General features: G+C 35.9%; 1 long non-coding RNA gene across 1 annotated transcript in view; it reads right to left on the bottom strand.

The window, feature by feature from the left end:
- Window positions 1-19,546, bottom strand: part of LOC118501106 — a 150,825-nt gene that overhangs the window by 126,725 nt on the left and 4,554 nt on the right. Inside the window, exon 2 of the long non-coding RNA XR_004903693.1 lies at window positions 17,927-17,998. This is a non-coding gene — a long non-coding RNA (uncharacterized LOC118501106). The remainder of the gene's footprint in view (window positions 1-17,926; window positions 17,999-19,546) is intronic.

Genomic DNA, 19,546 nt, shown 5'->3' with positions numbered 1-19,546 from the left:
GTGAGCATCCTGATCACTAGTGCTTTGAACTGTGCATCTGATAGGTTGGCTATCTCTTTGTTGCTCAGTTGTATTTTCTCTGGAGCTTTGAGCTATTCTTCTGTTTGGGCTTTTTTTTTTTTTTTTTTTTTTTTTTTTTGGTCTTGTCTCGCCTGTTACATATGAAGGGCAGAGCCTTAGGTGTTCACCAGGGCAGGGCAACCCAGTTTCTGGGTTGTGACACTGTATGTGGGGCAGTGGTTTGAGAGCGAACAATGGCGCTCACTCTGCTCTCTGTTGGATTTCAGCCCCTTCTGCTGCTTCCCCCAAGTAAACTGGGCCTTTCTGGTGCTGATTCCCATGTCAGCGGGCTTGTGTACATTCTAGGACCCTGTAGGTCTCTCCAGTGGAGTCTCTTATGAGGCTGGGAGTCTCTCCCTGCACTTCAACCCCTACAAGTATTTTCAGGCTTTATTTCCCATCTCTGGGACCCTGGGTTGCATGGTCTGTCTCACTTCCCCGTTTCACCTGGTTTATCTGTGCATGAATGTGGGACTGCCTTGTTTCAAAATCACTGCCTCGCTGAATCTGCCCATTGCCACCCCACACCTGGGGTCTTCCAGCTGCTGCCTGCATGCCCAGGGTCCACTCACTGCTGTTTTGCACACCTGGGGTGCCTTGTGCGCCAGGTGCCACCACTTTTTGTGCCTCGACTCCTCTTCACCTGGCCACCCAACTCTGCCCCGCCTACCAGTTTGGATGAATATGTCTATTTTAACTCCTTGGTTGTTGGACTTCCATACAGTTCAATTTCCTGTCAGTTCTTGTTGTTATTGTGTTTCTAAATTGCTGTCCTTATTTTGGTTGTGCAAGGGGGCACAGTGTGTCTACCTATGCCTCCATTTAATTGTTTCTTTTAACAGTAATAGTAAGGATAGTCCAATTTTTGAAAAAAATTAAATATTACCCATTATCCCACTACCCTAAAAACAAGCAGCTTTCCCTTTTAAGTATACAGTGCCTAGATCATAATGATCATTTAATAAATGTTATATCTATTACCTTGCAGCCTCTAAGAGTATTCCCCATATTGCCCTGCATCCTTGAGAACTCAATTATTGTAGCCCAAGCATCTAGGGACACCCAAGAGGAGGGGGGAGAAAACATCACACTAGCTTACATAAAAATGATTTCTTGTTGACACTATCCTAGTTGAGGATGCTGTGTAGCCACAGTTCAATAAAATATCTATGTGCTGATGCAGAGCCTTCTGCTGAGAACCATCCCTAAGATTAGAGCTGCTGTTTCCAGAGTAAAATACTGCCTCTCCCCCTACCCAACCCTTCCTATGGGCTCTATGGTGTGATGCTATGTCTGTACACTCTATACAAAGGAACTTGTCCTTTGCCTTTATAAACTACATTTGAAGTGGGTTAAACCATCACTATAAACAAGGGTAAAAAAATACCTACACACTAAAGGGGGTACATGTGTATTTTTTAATATGATACTTTCATTTTGAAATGAAAGCTTTGAGATTGTTTCCCAAGATAGGTGACTTTCTAGATATAGTATGAATATGGCTGACATAAACATATATGTCTTTCATTAAAATTTTTGCCCTGCATGTGTGGCTCAGTGGATTGAGTGCCAGCCTGTGGACCAAAAGGTCATGGGTTCAATTCCCAGTTAGGGAACATGCCTGGATTGTGGGTTGGGTTCCATCAGGGTACATGCTGGGTTTGCAGCTGGGTCCCTGGTTGGGGGCATGCGGAAAGCAACCAATGAATGTTTCTCTTGCACATCAATGTTTCTCTCCCTCTCTTTCTGTCTCCATTCCCCTCTCTCTAAAAATAAATAAAATCTAAAAATATATGAAAAAATAATTTTTAAAAATTCTCAAAAAGTAAAATTTTTTGAAGATCTCAAATCCCAAGTTTATCACTTTCCTGGAATTTTCTCTAGAAGAAGGAAAAGAAAACCTAAAACTTTTTCCTTCTCATTTGGAACTGAATACTCATACAGGGTAGAGCAAAAAGAGGTTACAGTTGTTAGTATGCAAAACCAGAGTTTATTCTTCTATTATTATTTATTAATTGTTATATTATTTTCCACATGAACTATAAGCCTATTTTGCCCCACTCTGTACATCAATATTAAAAGAAATATACTGAAATCATTTGACTATGTTTTAATTGCCAGCACTTGGATTTTATAGATATGCAGGGATTTATATAGTAATTGCTTCCTGTTTCTCCTTACTTTGTACTTTAGTTAACCTAAGAGAAAATATCAGGCAAAATGCATGACAACTAAATGTTCATATACTTGCTTCTGTAAGTAGTAACTGACACTGTTGACTTTCTTCCCCTTTTTTCTTTGAAATATCAATATATTCTTTGAACTGTATATGTAGCAACTAAATATCAGTAGTTTGTCATTCACTTCACAAACTGGCAAGTGAAACAGAATTCTCCTGGCTCTCCTTAAGCAGAGAAATTTATTGCTGAGGGAGAAGCAAGGACTGATTTTTCAGGTACTGTTTAACTATAAATACTAAGTGCCTCTGTGTAATCATAAACTGTCACTCTGAAAGACCACTTTTCCCTTTAAGTCCAAGAGAGGGTAAGGAAATTACTGCCTTGGTGGGGGAGGGAGGGTTCTGAGTTACCTGGCCTGATAGAACATCATGCCAGGTCTTCGTCTCCAGTGCTGGTTCTGTCTAGAATTAGGGTTTTGGAAGATTCCGTCAACTCCCTGGACATCTTCCTGTTAATCATATTGTTTCATTTTGGACTCCTCTGCTGATCTGCCTTCAGAAAGCAAAGCTTCCCCAACCCCTTTATGGTGAGAAAAGCAATAAACCATTTAATTAACTGTGCTTGCATTTTCTTTCCTGACTGGAGGAGCACCCCCGAAAAAAACAGGCTGTGACAATTGCATTTAGAATAACTGAAGACAAGAATTTGAATTAGGGTAACCTATGATTAACCAAAAATATGATTAATACCAAATCACAAATATGATGTGGTTAAGGTAAATATTGAAAAATATGGTAAGTTAAAATATAATAATTTATTATAAGCCTTTATTATGTACCTAGCACTTGATTACAATGAAGCACAAAGATGTATAACAGAGGTCTGTCTGCCTTCATAAAACTTACAGGTTAAATGAAGGAAACACCAGTCAAAACAAAGAACTGAATGTCAGCTCCCCTGTAAACATTTGTGAAACAAATGTTCATAATTAGGCTATAGTTTTAGGAGGTTGGGATGATCAGAAAAGACTTACACTCTGATAGGCCTTCTGTTGTACATTCCAGAATTAACTGGACAGCATTAGCAAGGTACACTTACCATGAAAGAGGAGACCAACCTAACTGCCAAGGGAGGAGGGAGAGGAGTAAAGTTAGATCTTGGGAGGATCAGTGAGAATGGTGGACCTAGATGATGAAAAGTCTTCAAAGGCAAAGGAACCTGAATTTAAAGTAACATACAAAATGAAGCCTCTATAGACTCTTGGAGAGAGCAGTTAAGATTAAGACTGGTAGTGACATACAGAACAGGCAGACTAATAGAGAGAAAGACAAATAAATGTAAGTGACCTCAGAAAGTTGCGAAGGTAGGGTGTGACATACAAAGATGAGTTAAGTTTTTATATTTGATGAGATTGAGATGATCAGTTTGAATATCTTTAAAAGCCAACACAGAGGTAACAGGTGAATCTTTCATCACTAGAATGAGTGAGTTTTCATAGGTAATGAATACAGAGAAGGTTAGAGATGGAAGACACCCACAGGTTAGAGGACTACAGAAAGAACCAGCAAAGCAGCCAAAAAAGGTGAATACTACTTTAAATACAAATGATAAAATGACAGAACGCTTTACTCTTGCCAGGTAGGTGACAGAAACTAAAAATATAAACTAATTATTTTTTAAGGTTTAAGAAATGTTATACACCACATAGTCATGACAGTTCACTAACATGTTATGACACAAATCCTAAATTTTTAGGTTGATACAAAAGATTATACTCTTGTGTATAAGTAACACATACATCCTTTCATAAAGAAGAATTTTCTAAAAAGGAAACACACTATTTACAGAAAGTAATCCTGTTATACATAGGTGAGTAACTGACTCAGAGATGCTATTACAAAATCTCAGAAAATAACAATAAACAGAAAAGAGCTATAAACTCATCACCAATCATCACAAAAAGTTACATCTCTGGGAGGACCACTCTGACTGATGAAACAGACAAAAAAGGGTTGCCACAAGGGCAGTTGGGCTGAGAGAATAGACTTCATTATATGCAATAATAGAGGTAACAGCAGCATGGATAGTGACATTTTTCATAAATTATCCTTTATTATCAATGTTCATTTGTAATCTGAAACCATTTACATTAAATTTCTCAAGTTTATGAACCTACCTCTAGATTGTTTACAGTCAATTCCTTTACATAATCAATATGCCATCATGATGAACAGTCCCAAGATTAAAGGCTAACTACAGTTGTAATCTAAGAATGTGAGGAGCTTTATAAATAGGATAATCTATATCCCAATTTGCTTGGGATGATCAGCTCACACACACTTTTTAGGAGGGATCAGTAGTAGTACCCTCTTTCACTCAAAGTATATATAATAAATTACATGGACCCCATATCAATGAAGCCAAGCACACAGGAAACTTTCATGAATTATACTTATTTTTAACCTTATGTTTATTTCTATTTTATAAAAATACCTGTCATAATCTCTGAACAAGTCATTAGAAATTATCTAGCTCTGAGACAGCTAGGGACTGCCTCCTAGTGGTGGGGTGATTCTTGGATGTCCCTGAGCCCACCTCTGTTTCAACATCTTGTCAAGCCTGGTGATGTTCCTAACAGCTTCATTCCAAATTCCTCCACTCCATATTTTTTCCCCATGTTCTTAATAAGCTCTGTGTTTCTTCATTCAAACCAAGCTAATAAGAAATGTACCCCAAATATGAAAGAACATTCTCTATATGTGGAAGATTTTATGTCATAGAAAAAATAAGCTTTGATTTCCTCTAATCAGTAACAAGACATGGATGCCTGCTTTTGCTGCTTGTATTTGACATAGTATTAGAAGCTCTTGCCCAAACAATTAGCCAAAATATTATTATTATAAACTACAATGATTATTCATAATTATAATAATTATTCATATTGGAAAGGAAGAAATAAAACTCTATTAATAGACAACATGATTCACTACAGAGACTCTAAAGAATCCAAGAAATAAATTCAGCAAAGTTGCAAGATACAAAATCAACAGGCAAAAATCAGTTGTATTTCTATACTAGCATTGAATAATCTCAACAAGAAATTAAGAAAACAATTTCATTCTTAAGAATATTGAAAAGAATAAAATACTCTTTATACTCATTAGGAAAGCTACCATCAAAAACACACAGAAAATAACAAATGTAGAGAAATTGGAACCTTTGTGGACTGTTGATAGGGATGTAAAATGCTGCAGCCACCATGAAAAACAGTATGATGGTTCCTCACACAAAAGTAGAATTAGCATGTGATCCAGTAATTCCAATTCTGTGCTATGTACCTGAAATAACTGAAAACTGGATCTCAAACAGATATTTGTTGTTATGAACTGAATTGTGACCCCAAAAATCATAAGTTGAGGTCCTCAACCCCAGTCCATCTCAGAATGTGACTGTATTTGGAGTTTAGGCATTTAAAGGAATGATTCAGGTTAAATGAGGTGATGTGGAGGGCCCTAATCCAGTATGACTGGTGTCCTTTTGAGCAGCATAAGAGATAGAAGGATGTGCACAAAGAGAAAAGACCATGTGAGGACAGAGAGAGAAGGTAGCCAACTGCAAACCAAGGAGAGAAGCCTTAGGAGAAATCAACCCTGATGACACTTTGATCTCAGACTTCTAGCCTCTAGAACTGTGAGAAAAATCAATTACTGTGTTTAAGCCACCCAATCTGCAATATTTTGTTATGGCAGTCCTAGTAAACTAATAAGTTTGTATACCCGTGTTCAGAGCAGCATTTATCACAACAGCCAAAAGGTGGAAGCAACCCATGTTTCTATCAACAGGTGAATGGATAAACAAAATGTGATACATACAATGGAATATTATTCAGCTTTTAAAAAGGAAATTGTGACAATCTTAACATACTTAACACTACTGAACTATACTATTAAAATGGCTAAGATGGTTAATTTTATCTTATATTTTACCATAATAAAAATTTTTAAGAGAATACTTAGAAATAAACTTAACCAAGGAGGTACAAGACTTATTAACTGAACACTAGAAAACACTGCTGAAAAACTTAAGACATAAATAAAAAGATGTTTCATGTTGACAGATTGGAAGACTTAATATTGTTAAGATAACAATAATACCCAAAGTAATATACAGATTCAATGTGAAATCCCAACAGCATTTTTTGAAGAAATAAAAAAAAAAACCATCCTAGAGTTCATGCAGAATTTCAAGGGATCCAGAAGAGCCAAAACAATCTTGAAAAAGACCAAAGTTGGAGGACTCACACATACAAATTTCAAAACTTACTAAATGCCATAGTTATCAAAAGAGTACCATGCTGTGATAGACAAACAAACCAATGGAATAGAACAACCAGCCCAGAAATGAACCCTTGCATATGAGGTCAAATTATTTTCAACAACGGTGCCAAGACCATAAAATGGGGAAATGACAGTCTTTTCAACAAATAGTGTTGGGAAAACTGAATAGCCACATGCAAAGATGAAATTAGAAATTCACCCTGTCCCATGTGTAAAAATTAATTCAAAATGGATTGGAGATCTGCATTTAAGGCCTAAAACTACAAAACTCTTAGATAAAAACAGGGAGAAAGCTTCATGATATTGGATTTGGCAAAGACTTCTTGGAAAGGACAACAAAAGAAGGCAAAAAAATAAAAATAGATAAATAAGACTGCAACAGAATATAAAACTGGATACTATCAACAGAGTAAAAAGACAATCCATGGAAAGGAAGAAAATATTTGCAAGTCATGTGTCTGATAAGTGCTTAATACCCAGAATATATAAAGAACCCCTATATCCCTGCAAGGAAAAAAGCAAATAACCTGATTTTAAAATGGGCAAAGGACCTGAATAAACATTTCCCTAAAAAATATACACAAATGGACGATAAGCAAGCACATGAAAAAATAGTCAATGTCACTAATCATTAGGGAACTGCAGATCGAAACCACAAATGAGATACAATTTCACACATGTTAGAATGACTGTTGTAAAAAATAATAATAAACCTAGAAAATAACAAATGTCAGCAGGATATGGAGACATTGGAACACTTGTGCATTACTGGTGAGAATGTCAAATGTACAGCCACTATGGAAAACAGTACTGGCATTCCTCAAAAAATTAAAGATAGAATTACCACATGATCCAGGAATTCCACTTCCATGTATGAGATTATATACCCAAAGTAATTGAAAACAGGGTTTTGAAGAGATATTTGTACACCCATGTTCATGGCAGCACAATTCACCAGAGCCAAAGGATGAAAACAACCTGGTGTCCAACAACACATACACAAAATGGTACACACACACAATGAAATATTTACCCTTAAAAAGGAAGGAAATGCTATACTGTGGATGAACCTTGAGGACACGATGCTAAGTGAAGTCAGTCAGACACAAAGGACAAATATTGTATGCTTCCAGTTACATGAAGTATAAAAAATAGGCGCATTCATAGAGACAGCAAGTAGATTAGAGGTTACCAGGCTCTGGAGGGAAGAGGAAATGGGAAGTTATTGTTTAATGGGACAGAATGGCTGTCAGGGATAATGAAAAATTCTTAGAAATATGACAGTGGTGATGGTTGCATATTATGAATACAATTAATGCCAGATAAAATAGTTAAATTACATCCATTCTTAAGAGTTATGAGTGCTTTCTGTATATAAAGCAAGAGGCTGTTGTCAATTCTGGAGCTACAATTAAGCAAATAAACACCAAAACAAGTGACCCTGGATGTGTAATACCCTTGAGTTTTTCAAGAAAAATTTGAATAGGAAGAGAAGGACCTACCTGAACAAAGCCTTTTATGTGGATTACACAGCAGGCACTGGCAACATTATGCTAAAAAAAAATCTTCCTGTAGTTCATTATAGAAAATAACCCAAGATATTCCCTCTCCATCTGTATCTAGAATCATATGCCAACCTGCAAATGCATCACACTGGTTTCCTTTCCATGCCCCGTACCTATTATCCCCTGCCCCTCACAAAGCCTTTGTCCAAGGGTCCTTCTGGTGGGAGCCTCTTTGTGCCTCCATTCATTTCTCAGGTCTCAGCTCCGGCATGACTTCTTCAGGGACATCATCCCTGACTTCCCTCATTTGGTCATTTGCCTCTATGTATCCCTCTTGTAGGAACATGTATTGCTCCTTTGTAGTGCTGGTCAGAATTTTCATTTCATGATAGTCTGTGAAATTAATTCATTAAGATCAACTTCTCCCAATACACTGTATATTCTGGGAAAGCAAGGACCTTTATATACCCAGTGTCTAGCATGATGCTGACACATAGTAGACACTCAAAAACATTTGTAGAATGAATAAATTTCTGTCCTCATTATTTCCAACTATTTCTTTACCCCTAAAAACCTATCTTCTAATGTGAATAAAAACCTTGAACAGGTTGTTAATAGTGGTACACTAATATCAAATTAGAATAACTGGAGAAAAAAAAGTATATTAAAGTACTCAGCATAGAGTCAGTCTTGCTAATAAAACGAAAAATGCTGTAAAAAGCCTAAAAATAGTTAAATTGGCAAATTTGTTATACATATTTCATCACAATAAAAAAGCTTGAAATTAGACTTTAATTAGATCGATATGATAAAATCCAAATAATCTGAAATCATTCTTCCATTCAGTCATTCACTCACATTTTATCTAGCACACATTATGTGCCAGGTACTTGGCTATATTTTAGAGACATGGTGATGAATAGGCATTTATAATAATGTGTTAATAACATTAATAGCTAATATTTTTAGAGTACTCTTACATGTTCACAACAAAATAGGTAACTACTATTATTATCCTCATTTTACAATGAATAAACTGAAGCTTATAAAGAATAAGTAATATACAAAATAATATACTGCTCAACTCTATACTCTCAACCATTATTATTCCAGTAATAGTAGCAGCTACAATGAGAAGACATAAGGCAATTAACTTCTTCTCTCAGGGTTTCTGGATGTCTAGGTAAAGACTTAAAAGTTATGTAGGGATTTGGTAAGGAGAGGGTATAAGTTAAAAAAGGAAATGTTTCTAACAGCAGGAGTAAAAATTCTAGGAGAGAAAGCAAAGTTCAAGCAGCTTTAGTGAATTGCCAAAGGTGAACTGCCAAAGATGATACTGAAGTAAGCACAACAGAGAGCTTTTGTTTGGGTTTTATCTATAGTGAAATAAACCACCACAAACTTTAGTGGTTTAAAACAACCACCATTTTGTTTTCTCTCATTATTCTAATAGGTTGACTGGGCTCAGTCAGGCAGTTCTAAAGCTTCGTGCAATGTCACCTGTGGCTGAAATCACCCGGAGGTGTTCTGGGTATGGAACACGTAAGATGGCTCTCTCACTCATCTGGCATCTTGTTAGGGACATTTAGAAGTTTGGGTTCACCTGGGATGTCCAGGCCTTTCTCTCTCTCCAGACAGTCTTCCAGCACAACTTATTATGAGGCTCTTTGGGTGCAAAAGTTGAAGTTGTGCCCTGGCTGGTGTAGCTCAGTGGATGGAGCGCAGGCTGGGAACCAAAGTGTCCCAGGTTCAATTCCCAGCCAGGGTACATGCCTGGGTTGCAGGCCATAACCCCCAGCAACCGCACATTGATGTTTCTCTCTCTCTCTCTCCCTTCCCTCTCTAAAAATAAATAAAATCTTTTAAAAAAATCTTTCTTAAAAAAAAGTTGAAGTTGTTAAACATTTTTAAGCTTGGAACTGGCACAGTGTCACTTCTGGACTCTCCATTATGTACAGTGAGTAGCAAGGTCAGCTCAGATTCAGTATGAGAGGGGACTGAACAAGGGCATGAATCCTGGGAGATGTGGTACATTTGGGGCCATCTTTGGAAACTAGCTACCACAGATTTTATGCATAGGTGCAAGACTGGAGAAAGAACAACCAGTAAGAAGGTTATTGGAATAGACTAAGTGAGCAATTACAACAGCATTTTGCATTTGTATTTTTGATGTAGACAGGTAGAATTAATGACTATTCAGTTATAAAATGGACTGAAGTCGGTGAGTAACTAACACTGAGAGATGAGGAAGGACCAAAGTGGTTGAAATGTAATGACTCTCTGGTTTTCTTCTTCTGGTTATGGGTTGATTGAGCTGTTATTCCTTGAGATAAAGAATAATATAAAATGAAGAGATTTGGTAGTAGAAGTACTGTAGTATGTCCAGCAGACATAGAAATTGGGTCTATAGCTCTGGCTGGTGTGGCTCAGTGGCTTGAGTGCCGCTGAGCCAAAGGGTCAGCCAACAGGTTGTCAATTTGATTCCCAGTCAGAGCACATGCCTGGGTTGCAGTCCAGGTTCCCTGGCTGGGGATGTGCAAGAAGCAACTGATCAGTGTATCTCTTGCACACTGATGTTTCTCTCTCTCTTTCTCCCTCCCTTCCTCTCTCTCTAAAAAGTAAATAAATAAAATCTTTAAAAAAAAAGAAACTAGGTCGACAGATTAAGACTAAAGATACACATTTAGAACTGAAAATGTGGGAGTGAATATTTAAGGAAGTGTTGGTGTGTTAAGAAAGAAGGCAGCCCACATTAGAAATCCTAAGGAACAACAATGTGTAATGCAGCAGAAAAGGAGTCACAAAGACTAAAAAGAAGACATTAGAATAAAAACCAGAAGAGTAGAGTATCACAAAAAACAAGGGAAAAAAGTAATTTCATAGGAGAGAAGATGCCTACTAGTATCAAATGCTATAGATTACCTATAATTAAGACTGAAAACTGTTCTCTTGGATAACAAACATGTAAGTTATTAGTGACTCTGGCAAAAGTAGACTCATGGGGAAGCTTCATTGTAGTGAATTAAAAAGTGAATAGGAGGTTAGAAGTAGAAACAATGAGTAGACAATTTTTTCAATAAGCTCAACTATTAAACAGAGGAAGACATAGTGATAGATATAGACAGAAAAAGAAGTCAAAAGAAGATTTTTTTTAAGATGGAAGAAGTTAGAGAATGTTTAAGTACTGTTGGGATGAAGCCAATAGGAAAAGAAAAAATAGCTGAAGATGGCAAAAGCGAGGCTTCTGAGGAAGCACAAGAGGATGAGATGCAGAACACGGAAACAGAACAGGAGTAGAGAATACTAGGCCTAGCATTGGACAGGAGTAGAGAATACTAGGCCTAGTATTGGACAGGAGTAAAAGAATGGCTATGAGTTTGGTGTCTAACCTTTTGGCATCTCTGAGCCACACTGGAAGACGAAGAGTTGTCTGGGGCCACACATTGAATAAACAAACACTAACAAAAACAAAAAAAATATCTCATAATGTTTTATGTAAATTTATGATTTTGTGTTGAGCCATATTCATAGCTGTCATGGGCCACAGGCTGGACTCCCCTGGGACAGTGAGTATGGCATAAATGTAAGGTGTTTGTAACTGAAAGTCAGGGGCATTCTTCTCTGACACCTTTCACAAAATTTTCTCAGTGAAGTAAGATCACCTGCTGAAAACAAAAATAGGACGTTTGAGAAGAGTGAAAGAGGTTTTGAATAGCCACTATCAAAACTAGGTTGAAGAGATGATTAGGAAAACACAGAAATACAAAGTAGGAGCAAAAGTAGGTTTACAGTTGTTTGTATGGAAAATAATACAATAATTAATAAATAATAATTTAAATATAACCTCTGTGTTTTGTATACTCACAACTATAAATCTACTTTTGCCCTACCTGGTATTGCTAGAAAACTGAGAACTCAAGGCAGGTTGCTAACTAAGACTCTATGGTATTCTCAGTTGGTTCAGTTGTGTGGTCTTCTCTTATAGCATTCAGTAATCAGGTACAGAAGTTACATGGATGAAAGGGACAGGAGGTGCTGAAGAGGCATGGTGGATGGACAACAAAAAAATTAAAGATTTTAGCAAAATGTCTATTGATAACTTTAAACTACTCCACTTTATTCAATAAATAGACTCACACCACCATTAATTTCATAGTTTGCCAAAGTATATATTGTGGTACTTTAGGTGCTAATGAGAGGTATTGCATAGTATGTAGGAGCTCTCCATTTAGAGTGCCTTTCATTTTATTTATTTATTTATTTATTCATTTATTTATAAATGACATACTAGAGTACCTTCTTTTTATTTAAGTACAGTTGGTATACTATATTATATTAGTTTCAGGTTTGCAATATAGTGATTTAACATTTATATACCTTACTATGTGATCACCATACTAAGTCTAGTAATTACTATCCGTAATGCCGCAAAGTTCTCACACTATTACTGATTATATTCCCCATTGTATTCATTCCCCTACCTACTGGCAACCATACACTTAGTATGATCTCTTCTTCTCTGGGTCTTTTTTTGCTTGTTTTATTTTGTTTGTGGTTTTTTGTTGTTGTTTTAGATTCTATGAAAAATAGTATAGAGGTTCCTCAAAAGCCTAAAGAGAGAGTTACCGTAGGATCTAGCAATTCTACTCCTGGGTATTTATCTAAAAAATCCAAAATGCTAATTTGAAAATATATATGCACCCTATGTTCACTGCAGCATTACTTATAACAGCCAAGATATGGAATGAACCTAGGTGTCCAGTGGCAGATGAATAAATCAAGAAGATGAGTAATTAATATTACTCAGCAATAAGAAAAGCATGAGCCCTGGCTGGCATAGCTCAGTGGATTGAGTGCGGGCTGCAAACCAAAGCATTGCAGGTTCGATTCCCAGTCAGGGCACATGCCTGGGTTGCAGGCCACGGCCCACAGCAACTGCACATTGATGTTTCTCTTTCTCTCTCTTTCTCCCTCCCTTCCCTCTCTAAAAATAAGTAAATAAAATCTTTAAAAAAAAGAAAAGCATGAAATGTTGCCATTTGCAACGACATGGATGGGCCTAGAAGGTATTATGCTAAGTGCAACAAGTCAAGATAGAGTACCTTCTTTTTAAACAGCCCTTGTAGGAGACAAACCAGGGCACTAAACCAGCCACCGCTAAGGATCAATACCTCTATTCACAGCTGAATAAAGGAAAAATAATAAAAGCCACATCTGTAATTTAAAATTGTCCTAGTATTCACATTAAGTAAAATATAGGTGAAATATTTTAATAACATATTTGATTTAATGTAATGTATATGAAATATTTTCAATAAGCAACTATTATAAAAACTTACTGAGATATTTTACATTTTTTTATGAAGCCTTTGAAATCCAGGTGAACTTTATGTTTACATTGTTTCTGCATTCAGACTAGCCATATTTCTCAATATATGCACACATAAACAAACTTTTTCAAGTTGCTTTGAAGATTTATTGCAATCAGAATACCAGATATAAATAATATATAATAATTTAATGAAAAATCAATTTGCTCTTAAAATTTCAAGAGTTTGAAAGTCACATGTGGCTAGTGGTTACTGTACTGGACAGTGTAGCTCTAGATATATGACTGCATAATATCTAGAATTATGATACACCTGTTGAATTAACAGAGCCATTAAAGTTCTTCCTTAGATACTATCATCCTACTCCTGTAATCATTCATAATATATACTTACATAGTATAATTCAGATACGAATGTTCAGCTATTCCCAGGCTCAGAGAGTCTAGACACATGTACTGCAATCAGATCATCCTAGGCAGAGCTTTGATTCCCACCGAGTTCATGCTGGCCACCTGCCTGGAAACCATCAGCCTCTGCATAGCCATTGGCTGATATTTGCTTTCTCTGCTAGGCAGGTGTGGCAGGTGGAAGACAACTGCACAGACTGAGGATTCAGTTTTCTTTACTAAGTTAGTCACCACTGATCTACCAATGTCCCAGCTCCCAAAATTATGTTGACATCACCTCTCACGTTCTTTTTGTCCTTATGGAATTTCATTCTAGTATATTTTCAAGAGACAGTGAAAATAAACACATATATTCATTTGACTATGTTTATCTGGAAGTTGCTTTTAGGATTAGGAGCTGATTTATTTCAAAATCTATAAACTCATCATCAGAGGACAACTTATCTATACACAGACAAACTTTTTCAAGCTTCTTTAAAGATTTATTGAAATCAAAATTCCAGATATAAACAATATATATTTAATAAAAATCAATGTGCTCTTAAGATTTCTCTAGTAAGAACATTTTAGAATGTATTTAGAATGCTCTTGTGCATACAGTGAATCAGTTATACTAAGATAACAAGAGAGGAAAGATAATGTTATTGAACGTGAACCCTGCTCCTTCAGATGAACTGCAAATAAAAAACTGTCTAATCACAATTCAATTGTGTTGTGTGAACCTTAAGTAAATATTTGGACTGGAGTCATTAGAGCTATTATTTTCTATGGGAGTTTGCAGAATTAACTAATTCAGTAACTGTTAACCTGTTACTGTTCTGACTAAACCTAAGGAGTACCTGATTTACCAGAACCTTCCAGAGTAAAAGTTAGCAAGCATTGTCAAAAAAGAGATACAGGCATATATTACAAAACTTGTAATAAGATAGACTATGCTCATTAATATGGTCTCTGAGAAAAGACAAATTTCTTCAGTTGTATTGTGAATTTCTTATTTTAAAAACTTATTTTATTTAACTTTGTATTCTAAGTCTGTTTGAAAGGTAAGTCCCATTTTTTAAATGAAGAGAATCAGTTAATTTTGATTTGTTCTTTGAAGATTATTTTTGTCCCTGCAGTTAGCATGGGACCAGAGTAGCACGTTATGGTCTTTTCTGTTAGAATCCCACCCACATAAAACAGCTCCTTGTACCCTTTCACCAACATTTTTCCCACCTCACAACTTTTAAGCCAGTACATACATTTCTGTTTTCTCATATAAAGTTAGCTCAATCCTTTAATTCAAGTATTTATTGAATACTACTTTGTACCAGGCACTGTTAGATTCTAATAAAAAGATTAATAGAACATATTCTCTGCCTTGAAAAACCTCATAGCCTCAGATAGGAGACAGATACATAAAGTAATAAATACACAGTAATACCATAAGTACTGCAATAAATGTATGAACAAAGTGCTATGGGAAGCCCAGAGGCAGGAAGGATTAATTCTTTCTTTGAATGGTGGTGGAAGGAATAGGATTTTCCCCATGGGAAGAGGAGGAAGGATGACTATTCCAAGCAGAGAGGGAAAACATGAAAAAAAGATGAGAAAATACACAGCTTCTTTAAAAAACAAAAGTAGCCTGGTGTGGCTAAAACGTGAGATTCCTACAGAATAATGGTAAAAACCATGTGAAAGAACTTGAACTTTTTGTTGTAATGCAGGCCATGAAAAGCCATAAAAGCAGGAAGGGAGGTGATATGTGTCTTAGAAAGAAAACTCTGTAGCAGTGTGAATGACTGACTAGAGAAGGGGAATAGAAAGAAGGCAGGAAAACCAATTAGAAGTGTATTGTACCAGACTAGGTAGAACTCTGAGATGTAATTGTGGAACTGGAGAGAAGGGAATGAATGGATTTGACACACATTTCAGGAAAGAGACTCACTTGGATACGATGGCTATTTGATTGGAGATAGCAAGAAAATAAGAGTCTAAAATTCTACCATGTATGTTGGCTTTATGACTAATCTAAACCAAAAAAAATAAATATAAAGACTTTAAAAATTAGCTTAACCTGAGATATTTGCAGATATTTACAAGGCATTCAAGTAAAGAGATACAGAGGACAGCTGGAAATAAGGATCTCAGCTAAGGAACATAGTCAATACCAAAAATAGAGGTTTTTGGAATTAGCAACAGAAAGATGACATTTGCAGTCATGTGAGCAGATGAAGTTTCAAGAACGAAGAGGAACCATTGCCAAATACTGCACACTCAAAAAGTCAGAGGATAAATATTTAAGGCAAGACTTTTAAAAGAAATCTTTTATAAAAAATATTGGGAAACATTTTTTTGATCATGAGGTAAGAAAGGATTTCCTCAACAAGACACAAAATGTACCAATCAAGAGGGACAAGATTAATAAATTTAGCTACTTAAAATACCATAAGAGCCCTGGCCAGGTGGCTCAGTTGGTTGGAGCATCATCCTGTGCACCAAAAGTCTGCGGGTTTGATCCCCAGTTGTGGCACATACAGAAGTCAACTGATGGAAGTTTCTCTCTCCCTTTTTCTCTTTCTGTTTTTGTCTCTCTCCCCCTCCTTCCCATTCTCTCTCTCTCCCTCTATCTCTCTTCCTCCTTTTTTTCTCTAAACATATCATTGGGTAAGAATAAAAAAAAAACCATAAGAAAGAAAGTAAGTTCCACAAAATGGGAAAAATATCTATAACATATATAACTAACAAAGGACAAAAATGCAGAATATGTAAAGAGCTCTCACAAATAAAAGGGAAAAGATAGACAATCTACAAAAAAAAAAAAAGAGGGAAATATTAAGAACAGGCACTTCACAAAAGATATCCAAACAGACAACAAATGTAAGAGTAGTGGCCCAATCCTACCAGTAATCAAGAAAACACAAATTAAAACCACAATGAGATGTTACTATACAACCAAATTGACAGAATTTAAAGACTGTAACAACACCAAGCTTTGACAAAGATATGGAGCAACTGAAATTCTCATACATTATTTGGAAATATAAATTAACACTACCAATTCGAGAAACTGTAACAGTATCTAGTCAAGTTGAAAATATGTGTCCCTTGTGGCTCAAAAACTCACTCCTATCATATACTTGCAGGGGTGTCTAACCTGCGGCCCATGACACATGCAGCCCAGGATGGCTATGAATGCAGCCCAACACAAAATCGTAAATTTACTTAAAACATTGTAAGTTTTTTTGTGATTACATGTCACAATTTATTTACTGTGTGGCTCAAGACAACTCTTCTTCTTCCAGTGTGGCCTGAAGACATCAAAGGTTGGACACCACTGCAAGAGACTGGTATCTTTATGGACACCAGGGTACACATAAAAGAATGTTCACAGCAGCATCATTATAACTGCCCTAAACTGGAGACATCCCAAATGCCTATCAATAGTAAAACAAATCAATAAATGTGATATATTTACATAATGAAATATTATACAGCATATAGTGATGAAAATGAAGCTACAGATACACACAATAACATGAATGAATTTGATAAACATAATGTTAAATGAAAAAGCAAGTTACAAAAACAATGCAATGTAATTCTATTCATATAAAGTGCATGTTTTTATATATGCATATACACATGGTTAAGTTAAAAGAGGAAAGCAAGAAAACAATTACTATAATGAAAGGATAGTGGTTACCCCTGGGAAACAGAAGTCATTTTAACAGGCAAGGGACACTCATGGAATTTTGGGGTCCCCATAATGTTATATTCCTTGACCTTAGCAGTGGTGGTTACATGGTGTCAAGTTGATAATCATTTGATAAAATGAACATATAAATTTTATGAACTAATAAATATATTTGATACTTAAAATTTTAATGAGTGAAGTTTTGAAAAATTTATTTACATTTAACAAGAGGTATAGCAGTGAGAAGTATCCAGAAAGGTTTTGATTCTAAGGGTGATTAAAAGAGATTAAGAAAACAGGCTATTGAATCCACTTAAAACTTTGAATACCACAAGAAAACAGATCTGGGATGAATTACACTTAAATCTGTTTCAAGACTGATGACTAGATTTCACTCTTTCATTCACTCAACAAACACTGTTGAGGCCTACCCTGTGTCTGGCACTGTGCCAAGGTCTGGGTGTACAGAAAGTCCTGACTTATCTTTGTTCTAGGTTCTGTGGCTTTAAGAGAAACAACATAAAACGAACAAAACCAATTTTACCACAGACTAATTGATACAAACAAGAGTTAATATCATCTCATCAATGTTATAACAAAATGACTTTAAATAAAACGACGTTATTCAAGGACCTGCTGTACAGGAAGCTTTAGTCCTATTTCTTAGGCTCCTCTCAGCACTAGGACCCCCACTGACTTATAATCTCTCTTGGGATAAAAGGTTTAGTTATTTTACAGACTGGAATACAATCGTAGGAGAGGAGGTGATCTCAGTTCCAAAATGTACAAATAAAAAGGCATGCAGGAATTATCAGATGCAGATCTGAGTGTGTGATAAAGTTTATGACTCTATTGAGAAGAGACAGGGAGAAAATATAAACTAGATATTTTCTTCTCCAAACATTAAACAGAAACAGACAACCTTTATCTTTTTTTTACGCCAGGTAAGAGCAAGTCTTAAGAAGTCAGTACCAGAAATAAAAGCGTGAGATAGAGTGTTCTTAAAAACTTAAGAAATATACAATTTAAACAAGAATTCTACTTTTTGCTTTTTAATAAAAGAATTCTAAATCTATACAGTGATGTGATCTCTGAAAGATAAAATATACCCTAAAAAGATAGGGATTTGGTAGGATCAGCAAGATTTTAAATATCTATTTACAAATAAATTAAGCCTCATATACAGAGATACTAATCTAATCTCAACTCCATATCTGGTTTATGCAACTTTCCCTGGATTAGCACTCCTAAATGTAGCAAAGCAATATTCTAAGGAGCAAAAAAGGCTCAGCCAAGAACAAAAAATACCACTCATAAAAATGAACCAACCAGTAGGAATTTTAAAATTACTTAGAAATTAAAAATTAGTAAGGAACTAAAATTAATAAGAAATTAAAAGGGGAGATAAAAAGACCTTGTATTGGACTAGTCTTCTCATTGAATACTCAGTCAATATTTTTCTGAACACTCATAAAAATGAGACTGAAATGATGTCCAGAAACATAAAGGTAGTAATGTACCAGGAAATAATTTTCAGTTACCAATTCTCAAATTTTACAACTTGGACTTAGATAAAGCATGTTTTATTGAAGTCTATCTGGTAACCTGATTCTCAAGTGATTTGATGTATTTCTTTATTAGTGTGTTTGAATATATGTTAGGTAGCTCTTACAGCTGAAAGAGCTTTGAATTTGAAGACTGGGTACCAGCTCCTCCCATAAGTGGCCTGAGGTAATTTCTGTAAATGGTTCATTATTCACTTGATCCAGAAAATGGCACAAAATCTTAAAAATCAAGAGGCTCAAATCTTCCTGCTCACTTTAGAACACTAATGAAACTGCCCAGGCCATCAAGGGTATGCATATCTGAAGAATGTCACTTTACAGAAACAATGTGTGCCATTCTGTCATTATAATGGTGGAGTTGGCAGGTGTGCCCAGGCCAAACAAGGCTGTACACAGGGCTGATGGCCCAAAAAGAGTGCTGAATTTTTGCTGCACATGCTTAAAAACACAGAGAGTAGTACTGAGGTTAAGGGTTTAGATGTACAT

This window comes from Phyllostomus discolor, chromosome 6 (assembly GCF_004126475.2).
Source record: "Phyllostomus discolor isolate MPI-MPIP mPhyDis1 chromosome 6, mPhyDis1.pri.v3, whole genome shotgun sequence".
NCBI classification, from domain to species: domain Eukaryota; kingdom Metazoa; phylum Chordata; class Mammalia; order Chiroptera; family Phyllostomidae; genus Phyllostomus; species Phyllostomus discolor.
Note: the sequence above shows the minus strand (reverse complement) of the source record. Positions and strands in the feature narration are given on the sequence as shown.